The sequence below is a fragment of the Pithys albifrons genome, chromosome Z, assembly GCF_047495875.1.
Source record: "Pithys albifrons albifrons isolate INPA30051 chromosome Z, PitAlb_v1, whole genome shotgun sequence".
In the NCBI taxonomy this organism is placed as follows: domain Eukaryota; kingdom Metazoa; phylum Chordata; class Aves; order Passeriformes; family Thamnophilidae; genus Pithys; species Pithys albifrons.
This window is the reverse complement of record NC_092497.1, coordinates 179,819-189,517: the sequence shown is the minus strand read 5'-3', so window position 1 is coordinate 189,517 and position 9,699 is coordinate 179,819.

Genomic DNA, 9,699 nt, shown 5'->3' with positions numbered 1-9,699 from the left:
AGCATAATTTAATTCCTGTCAGCTTGGAATACTTGGTTAACTTTCCTCATCTCTAGAGGAGAGAATGAACATGTTGGATGGGAAGGGAGGCAATCAGGAGTGGTCAGGCAGGGAAATTCGGGGGGGGTGGCAAACCTTGAGAACCATTCCAGGGCAGAGAAGGGTTTGGAGGTACAAATGAGGTCACGGACGGGTAAGGAAAACCTGGCGGACTGTGCAACGGAAAAGGAATGGCGCGGCCGCCGGGATTCTGCGCGCCAGCGGGCCCGGCCCCGGGGAGCAGACACGGGGACATGGGGAGCGGATACTGGGACATGGGGATACGGGGACATGGGGAGCGGATACTGGGACATGGGGATACGGGGACACGGGGAGCGGATACTGGGACATGGGGAGCGGACACGGGGAGCGGATACTGGGACATGGGGAGCGGACACGGGGAGCGGATACTGGGACATGGGGATACGGGGACACGGGGACACGGGGAGCGGATACTGGGACATGGGGAGCGGACACGGGGACACGGGGAGCGGATACTGGGACATGGGGATACGGGGACATGGGGAGCGGATACTGGGACATGGGGAGCGGACACGGGGAGCGGATACTGGGACATGGGGAGCGGACACGGGGACACGGGGAGCGGATACTGGGACATGGGGATACGGGGACATGGGGAGCGGATACTGGGACATGGGGAGCGGACACGGGGAGCGGATACTGGGACATGGGGAGCGGACACGGGGAGCGGATACTGGGACATGGGGAGCGGACACGGGGAGCGGATACTGGGACATGGGGAGAGGACACGGGGAGCGGATACTGGGACATGGGGAGCGGACACGGGGACACGGGGAGCGGATACTGGGACATGGGGAGCGGACACGGGGAGCGGATACTGGGACATGGGGATACGGGGACACGGGGAGCCGACGCGGGGAGCGGACACGGGGACACGGGGAGCGGGCACGGGGACACGGGGAGCGGGCACGGGGACACGGGGAGCGGATACTGGAACGCGGGGAGCGAACACAGGGACAGGCCCCGCCACGGGCCGAGCAGGAGCGGCGAGCGAGGAGTAGGGAGGGCGGGGGCAGAGCCGCCCGGCTGCGCCCGCCGTCGCCCCATTGGCTGCCGGGGAGGCCGTAGCGCTCCTGGATTGGTCAGAACGCAGATGGCGCCGCCTCCCCGTCGGCAGAACGGTACTCCATTGGCTGGTGGTTCTGTCAGTCCCGCTGGACTCCAGAACGCATGCGCGGTTGCTCACGCTAAAAGTGGAGCATGCCGAGTAACAGGAAAACAAAGGGAAAAAAAGAAACAAAAAAGCCACAAGAAAACACCACCCAACACTAAGATCACATGGTAAGAAAGGGCAATATGGCGAAGCCTCGCACATGCAGTCAAGCGCCTGAAGCTCATTGTCACGTGGTAAGTAAGGGCGAGCGGCCTGTAATGGCTCTCCCGTCCCCTCTGCCGATCAACGCGCGGCACTGCAGGGACAGCCGGGACCGCCCGGGGGGAACGTGACGGGGTGGGGGGAGCGGGGGAGCCGCTGGCGACGGAGCTGGGCCTGGGTGAGCCGCTGGTTGCCCCTGGAGATGGAGCTTTGCTGGAGAAAGGCGCCGAGGGACGACCCTGTGCCAGGGGCAGCGCAGGAGAGCGACCAGCACCCGAACAGATGGGGCAGCGTGCGGGGCGGGCAGGGAAGGGCTTTCTCCTTTCAATGTCATCCTCCCAGTCCTTCCAAAGTGCCCTCATTCCCTCCTCAGCCCCATCTCAGTGCCCCCAGTTCCTCCCCAGTGCCCCCATTCCCATCCCAGTCCCTCCCCAGTGCATCCCAGTGAGTGTAGAAAGAAGGGAGAGGTTGGGAGGAAAAAGGAGTTTCAATTGCTGGAAAAACCCTCCTGTGGCATCTCTGTCTGTGTTTAAATTGAGAGGGAAGCCCCTTTGCCTGTGATTAAAAGGGTGTTTGAAGGAAAACAGGCCTTTTCTAGGATATTACGGGTTTCAGTTGACTGGGAACCTCCATTTTCTGTTGTTTTCAGGTTTAAATGGAAAGGGAAGGTATTTATGGGGTCATTTGCAGGATATGAATTGAGGGCAAGGCTCCCTTTTCACAATGTTAAGGTTTAAATTGCAGGGATCTCCCCATTTTCCCGCACTTTAAATGGCTCAAATGGAGAGAAAGGTCTGTGTGTGCCATTTGGCACTTAGAGGGGATGTGGGTGATGGGGGTTGAGGGAGAGATGAGGATTCTTAGGGATGACTTGGACCCCTGGAAGTGACTGGCGGTTCTTTCCCCCCGGAAAGGAAACCTGTAACCTCGGGGTCTCAGGTGCACATGATGGGCCTGCCAGGGCACTCCATGGGCAGTGAAAACTTTCCCAGCACTCCCAGGATCGCTTGGTCACTCCACAGTATTCCCAGCTCTGTCCCAGTGCTCCCAGTTCCCTCCCACTGCTCCCTGTAGCACTCCTTGGCTCCAAAAGTGAACACGGACGAAGATTCCTCCCAGACAGAAGGTGCCAGGACAGAAAGGTCTTGCTGCCTTTGGAGTGCCATGAAGGGCCATCGTCTGCAGCTGAGAGCCCAGGGCTTTGGGCTTTCCTTCCTGGGGGAAAGGGCTTTTGTTCATTTTCAGCAGCTCATCTCCAAAACTGCCAGTCCTCTTCCCAGAATTGAACAAGGATGAAGATTCCTCAAAGACAGAAGGTGCCAAGACAGGAAGGTCTTACTGCCCTGGGACAAGTGTCCCTATAGATCCCTGGGGGTCTCTGGGGGTTCCCTGTTGATCCCGGGGGGTCCATTGGAGTGCTGGGAGTCTCTGTGGGTCCAAGGGTGTCCCATGAGGGTCCCTGGGCATGTTGGGAGTCTGGGGGGTAACTTGGGTGTCCCTGGAAGTGCTGGGGATCCCCAAGGATCTCCGGGGGGGAAACCCATAGGGGTCCCTGAGGGTCCCCTCTTTTTTTGGTGCTCCCTGGGTGCTCTCTGGGGATTCCTGTAGTTCCCTGGGGGCCTCTAGGGGTCCCTGTAGGTATTTGGGGATCCCTTTAGTCTTGGGCATCCCTGGGGGTCTCTGGTGCTTCTGGGAGTCCCAGGGTCCCTTGGGGGTCCCTGGGGGTCTTCACAGTTCCCTAGAGATCCCCTGAGTGCTGAGAGTACCTGTAAATCCCTGGGATGTCTCTGGGTGTTCCTGGGGGTGTTGGGGGTCCCTGGGGGTCCTTGCGGGTGCATGAGTGTCCCATGAGGATTCCTTTCCAGAAGCCACTTTTTCCTTCAAGTTTCTCAAAATCTTGTTTACAAAAATACTTCATGCTCATGACCAGAAGTCATCTGGAATGTGTGTAATATCTTCTGTGTAACACCATGTGTGCAGATATTTATATAATCATGTTGCTTTCACACTGGATATACTGTGGCAAGAAGGTTTTCATTTGTTCAAAGTGACTAATTTTGACAATGAAATGATCATATTATTGGTGAAAAGGACTGGTAAAACATTCAACTCTGTGAAAATTCTGTGAGCTAAAGAGTAGAGACCTATTCAAATGGAAGCTGACATTTGAAATCAGCTGTGCTGCACTCCAAGTGGAGCAGCCAGGAAGTGGTTTGCATTCAGAATATGGAACTCAGAAGACTGTTCTTTGAAAGGAAACTCCAAAATCAATGCTGAATTATTTTAATATAGGCAAACAATGAGAACTTGTGATGATTGTGCATGTGTAGATGGCAGCACTTCCTAAGCTCCAAACACCTGTGATTGTGTAGGAGTAATGGTTTACCCCTGAACTCTGGACCCTCCTTTCTTTTGTAAGTTGCTTAAATTCACTGTTTGTGTCAGGATGTGGTCTGGGTTTCTTTTGTTGTTGTTTTTTTGTTTGTTTGTTTTGGTTTTTTGGTTGGTTTTCTAATGTCATCCGTGGAATCTGCTTCTTCAGATTAGTGTGGCTAAAGATGTTGAGAAGATGAAGGTGGAAGAAACTGAAGTATTTATATTGTAGTAAATATTCAAATGTTACACTTCCCACCATATAAGAATAGTCTTTAAAAAAAGGATAGATTTTAAATGTAAATAAACAAAAAAACACTTTAAAAAAAAATCTGTTGATCACAGAATCATCATGGAATACTGGTGTGGTTTGGGTTGGAAGGGACCTTAAATCCCATCCAGTGCCACCCCTTGCCGGGGGCAGGGTCACCTTCCAGTATCCAAAGTTGCTCTGAGCCCTGTCCAGCCTGGCCTTGGACAGTTCCAGGGATGGGGCAGCCACAGCTGCTCTGGGCAACCTGTGCCAGAGCCTGCCCACCCTCCCAGGGAATTCCCTCCTAACCTGTGGTGTGGTATGGCCTGTTTTGCTGCAGGAAGTGGGCTGTGCCAGGGGAATTGGCTCTGAGAAGGCCAAGATCAGGGCAGGCTCTGCGGCAGAGACAATTCTCACTGTTGGACAGGGAACGGACCTTTCTCCCAGAAAGCTGGGAAGGTGTTGTGTAGTTGAAATTTATTTCTGTTTCAGTCAATGTGTTTCCCCCTACGGGGGTGTGATTTAACCCTTGGCACGGCAGGACGGTGACAGTGGAAGAAAGCAAAGGAAGCCCCGAGCATGGAGTGAGTGGGCTGCCTCAGGCCTCTGCCAGGCGCAGAGGTCGCTGCTGGGTGGTGTGGAGGGGAAAGTCGCGGCTCTGGGGAAAGAAACGACCCCCGACTGGGGGGGACGGGACTATGCTGCAGTTCTCGGCAGTGTCCGCCAGGCGGCGACGGCGAGACAGAGGGGGCGGCCGAGGGCGAGATTCGAACCGGCGTTTGGACAGAGGGAGCTGCGCCCCAGGCGGGCACCGTGACCGCTCGGCCAGCGGGGGAGGGCGTGGCCAGCAAGGTGAGTGTTCTGCTTGCTGAGCTGATTTAGACGGTAGTTCTGGGTGTTGTATCGTCAGTGCATCTGCACACCTGCCTTCTATTTTGTTTTTTTCACAGGCAACCGTAGAGCCATCAGGCCAGGGTGACAAAGGTCTGTCCAGTGAGATGTCTCAGTAAAGGAACCTGAGGTAGGGACTTCCCCATCAGGCCAGGGTGACAAAGGTCTGTCCAGTGAGATGTCTCAGTAAAGGAACCTGAGGTAGGGACTTCCCCATCAGGCCAGGGTGACAAAGGTCTGTCCAGTGAGATGTCTCAGTAAAGGAACCTGAGGTAGGGACTTCCCCATCAGGCCAGGGTGACAAAGGTCTGTCCAGTGAGATGTCTCAGTAAAGGAACCTGAGGTAGGGACTTCCCCATCAGGCCAGGGTGACAAAGGTCTGTCCAGTGAGATGTCTCAGTAAAGGAACCTGAGGTAGGGACTTCTGTGGGAATGATGTGCTCTGAGATGGTAGTTCAGTATCTGCCCTTTGCCTCTGTGTGGTTTGGTTTTTTTTTTGTCTTATCTTTGTAATTTCCGTTTGGTAACAGGAAACTGTTGTTGCGAACTCTGTAGAAAACATAAAATTACTTTTGAAATACAAATGCTTTCCTTTGCTGTGTGGCATTCAGATCTTTCCAAGGTCATTATTAAGGTGCTGCCTGTTTTCAGCACTCAGGAGCTGCAGTCTGTAGCCAGTGCTCGTTTGCCAGCCCACGTGGTGGAGGTTGTCCCTCCGGACAGAGGCGCGCCGTGGCTGGGGGGACACAGTTGCTGTGGATTGGGTTCAAGGTGGGAAGGTATGGCAGGAAGAAGGTACTGAGGTTCCAGGACGAGTCCAAGGCCCAAGGCAGTCATGAGGCAGGGATGTGTCCTTAGGGTGCGGTGTTACCCAGTGTGTCCAATCTCACTTAAAGGTGTCTCCTGTTGAGCTGAGCAGGAGCTGGGGAGCCGGGCTGGGAATGGGTCTTGGGGGCAGGGGATGAGGAGCTGTTCTGGTGATGGTGTGAGCACAAATCCTGACTGTGGTACAGCTGTGTCCTGCAGCCTCACAGGGTGATCTCCCCACAGCAGTGTCACAAGGAAGAGATGAGACATCCTCTAGCAGTGGCTGGAGTGCAGGAAAGGAGGGGGAACATTGCAGAGTGGAGTCTGTACTGGGAGACGGGGCCCCATCTTCAGACAGGTGAGGTGAGTGAGGGGACTCAGGGGGCAGTCTCCCAAGAAAGGGAGGTTACAGCCCAAACACGCTTGAAAATTAAATTCATGGGTGGGTGGATGTGAACCTACATAGATCCCTTATTTTTTTATGTTTTCCAGTGTGTCTGCAAACTTGCAGCTGCCAGCCCAAAGCAACAGAGAATGAACAGGTGAGAGGTGACAGTGGAGCATCATCAGATGGCAACGACTGTGGGAACGCCTTTAGGCATCCTTTAAGGCAGTGTGCCAGTACATGGCTTGGCCTTTGTTTTTCTGCAGGGGATGCACACAAGCTCAGGGGACCAAAGCCAACCACTGGTTAGCTGACTGACAAGATTGGATGGTCTTCAGCCACCCTTGTGAGCAATCCTAAAGTCTCACAGGGCTCAGAGATTTAAGCATTTGCCTTTTCAATTTGTAGGAGCTGCCTGGGAAGCCTGTGGAAAGAGAGGAGCATTCCAGGTGCTTGAGGGAGGACAGAAGAGGACCAGGGGTGCCCTGAGCTTGGGGAAACTTTGGCTGTCACTCAGCCAGGTATCCAGTTCAACAACAGCTGCCCCCTGGAGCTGGTGAGCCGAGGACCTCGGTGCACTTAGGGGATGGTGAGTAGTGGAATTGTTGCGCTTTGGGTGAGGTGCTGCTGAACTCAGGCATAGATTGAGGTTTTCTTTCTTGTAGATGACTAAGAGAATAAGCTGGTGAGTGCAGGAACCTCTGAGGGATCCGAGGCAACCTTCCTCTGTGTTGAAGAAGGATTTGCATCGCCATCTCTGTGAAAGATAAGTCGAGGGCCGTGACCTGGAGAGGGGAGGAGAGCAGCATACTGGAGAGGGAGTGGAATCCAGGATGGATGTGGAAATTAGTGTAGGGGAAAGGGATGTCTGATACTGGTCCCTTATTGCATGTAAAGGAAGTGACTCACTTTTGGCTACAACAGTAGGGCTGTGCAGGGCAGAGCAGTTCCAGTCTGTGTTGTACAGTTTGTTTAGTCCATCTTCTGTGTCTTGTGAGTCTCTGGGATCAGAAGCCGTTGCATTCTGTCCTGGAGTGGCTTATGGGAAGTGCCCACTGTCCTGCCTGGGGTCTCAAAGATCTCCTTGGCACAGTTGCCCATGTCATCCTTTCCTTGCCTTGCAAGCTTGTGCATGTATCAGAATTCCATCTTGGAATTTTACAGTCAGGTGTCTTTAACAGCCTCATTTCAGGCTGTGTGATCAGCTGTGCACTTGTGCCATGTGTCTGAAAGGAGGGGGACTCGTTCTTTGCACCCTTCTCTTCCTGCATCCCAAATTTGGCATTCTTATAATGGATGGCTGATCAATAAGGCCACCAGGACTGGGGCAGCTGAGCGACACCCATCCTCACCGAGCCCACGTTGGCTCCGCGGGGACGCCCGCTAAGCATGGGGCCCTCCAGCTGCTGCCCATCCTGGTCGTCCTGGCCTGTCTGCTCCAGTGAGCATCAGGGATAGCGAGTAAGTGCAGAAACATCAACTATTTTGTATCCTTCTGTATTCTTTTATTAAGTATTTTTTTCTTTTTATTCTCTTTTGTATTAGGTGTTAGGTATTTTATCCTTTTTATTCTCTTTTGCTAGTTGGTATTGCAATCAATGCAATTTTTTGGCATTTTATGACTGTGCTTATCTTTATTCCAGACATGAATGAACTGGTACAGTGGCATTGATGGGCTCTTGTTGTTGAAGGTCCTTTTCTTTGAGGCTTCCTCAGAGCATTCTCAGCTCACTGACACGTAGATCACGCTGCTCAACAGGGTCTTGGTTCTTGGAGTTGTTCTTCTCCCTGAGAGCTTTCTCTCATCACTCCTCATGTTTGTAGTGTAACGACTCTGGTGTGCGTGTGTTTGGCCTGGAGCTCTTCTGCCCTATTGTGTAGGCTGGAGGGAGCAGGTGGAGTAGCCAGAAGAGTCTCCCATTAACACGTTTGGTACCCTTAGGTGGTTGCGGTGGTGGCTGTGTGCTTGGAGCAGCCATGGGCAGTGTGAGTGCAGTCCTGAGAGCAGGGGTTTGTGAGGATGATGGGAGCTGCATAGCAGGGCCTTGACTTTGGGTGGTTGTTCTTAGGTGTCTTAATGTGGGCTGTAGTTGAACTGTGGATTTCCATGAGAACCTTAAGACATTTAAAGTATCAGTGAGCATCTGGGTAACCATATTAATCCTGTCTGTCAGTGTCAGTGTGAATACTCAAGGCCGATCCTTTTGGAAGGAGCTTGGTGTGATGGGGCAGAGAACAAGACTACAGCCCCCTGATGTGTGTGTGGACCCTGTAAGCTTGTCCAGGGCCATGCCGTGCTCAGGCCATGCCCCCAGAGCCTCAGCATCCCAGCATTGCAGGTGCAGTGCCTTGGGAGCTCAGTGGAGGGAAGAGGATGAGAAACCATTAGAGAAATATCCTGAACTCTGGGGACTGTTGTGTATTTGATGATATTCTATTTGTTGTGCCCTGTATTTAATTATTGTCTTACTGCTTCAGCTCTGCATGTAGCATTGCTGCCATACCATAGCCAAGTACAAGATGAGGGAGTAATTAATGTGTCCTCTCTGGAGTCTCCAGTTAGTGATGTTCAGAGTGTGTTGCTTGTGTTGGAAGTGAGGGCTGATTTGCACATGACGGAGCCATAACATGGTTTTGGTGATCCTTCAGACTGTCTGCAGTGTTCTCGCTTGGAAAAGTGGTGAGAGTACTGGCAATTAGAGGCAGTGGCAGACGAGTTCAGTGAAAAGCATGATTGGAGGGTGGCAAGTACTGCATCTTGGCATCTTGGGCAGTGGCACTTAGATGTGTCTGTGATTGCAGACTGCCATGTGCATGTAGGTTGGTGAAAACCTGAAAATCACAGGATCACGGACTATTCTGAGTTGGAAGGGACCCCCAAGGATCATCGATGGCCAGGGGGCAGGCTGGCTGGCGTCAGGGGACGGCAGGCTAAGCTAAGTGATGGCAGGCTGGCTGGCTTTTGCTTTCCGTGATGGCTGGCCAGCCTGGTTTCAAGGCTGGCAAGCCGGCCGGCTTCAGCCTTCAGGGACGGCAGGCGTCTTGGTTTGAGCTTGCAAAATGCCAACTGCGCAAGACAGAGTGAAAAGGGAAGGAGAGAGAGGGAGAAAAAACCTCCAAACTAGTTTTATGCTGAATCTGGCTATATGTATTTATACAGAAAAGAGAAAATTAAGAGAAAACTACAATATAACACACACTTACACAAGTTATATATATAGAACAAGAAATAACCTCCCACTCCACCATTTAATACAAAGTCTATTATTCTAGATTCATAAGCACTCTAAAAGATACTCTGTAAGAAAGAGAAAGTATAACAACAAAATAGTTTTACTTCTCTGAAACTAAACCAAAATATGATGTAGCGGCAGCAGGGGCAGGGCCTAACAGAAGAGAGCAACTGCAGCATGTCTTCTCTGTACTCCAGCCATGGTGGAACTGCACATGCCACTCCCAGACACTGGATTTTACCCCTTTTGAGATGATGTAATATGGTATGGAATACAATGTTGTTGGCTAGAAGAAGTCAGCTGTTAGCTAGCCCAGCTCAGCTCAAGTCAGCTGACAATTCCAGACCTAGTCTGAACTTCA